The sequence below is a fragment of the Penaeus monodon genome, chromosome 27, assembly GCF_015228065.2.
Source record: "Penaeus monodon isolate SGIC_2016 chromosome 27, NSTDA_Pmon_1, whole genome shotgun sequence".
Taxonomy (NCBI): Eukaryota; Metazoa; Arthropoda; class Malacostraca; order Decapoda; family Penaeidae; genus Penaeus; species Penaeus monodon.
The window spans coordinates 40,396,160-40,396,404 of NC_051412.1; positions in this window are offsets into that span (position 1 = coordinate 40,396,160).

A 245-nucleotide genomic window follows, 5' to 3' on the forward strand; every position below is an offset into this window, starting at 1 on the left:
GATTCATTTGTGACAAATGTACTATACATGTATCCGCTAACAAGTTTCTTATTACCCTCTTTATTGATCCTTCTTTGTCTACATTTCATCCGTCTATCCTTATTATCAATGCTAATAATTCCTTACAGACAACAGACCCATACAACAAGATACGGGCTTCTTAAGAACGCGAAGCAGATCCTTTTGCAGGTCGTATGTCAAGACGAACGAGAAATAGATATCGTGTCACAGGTCATTCGTGTGTA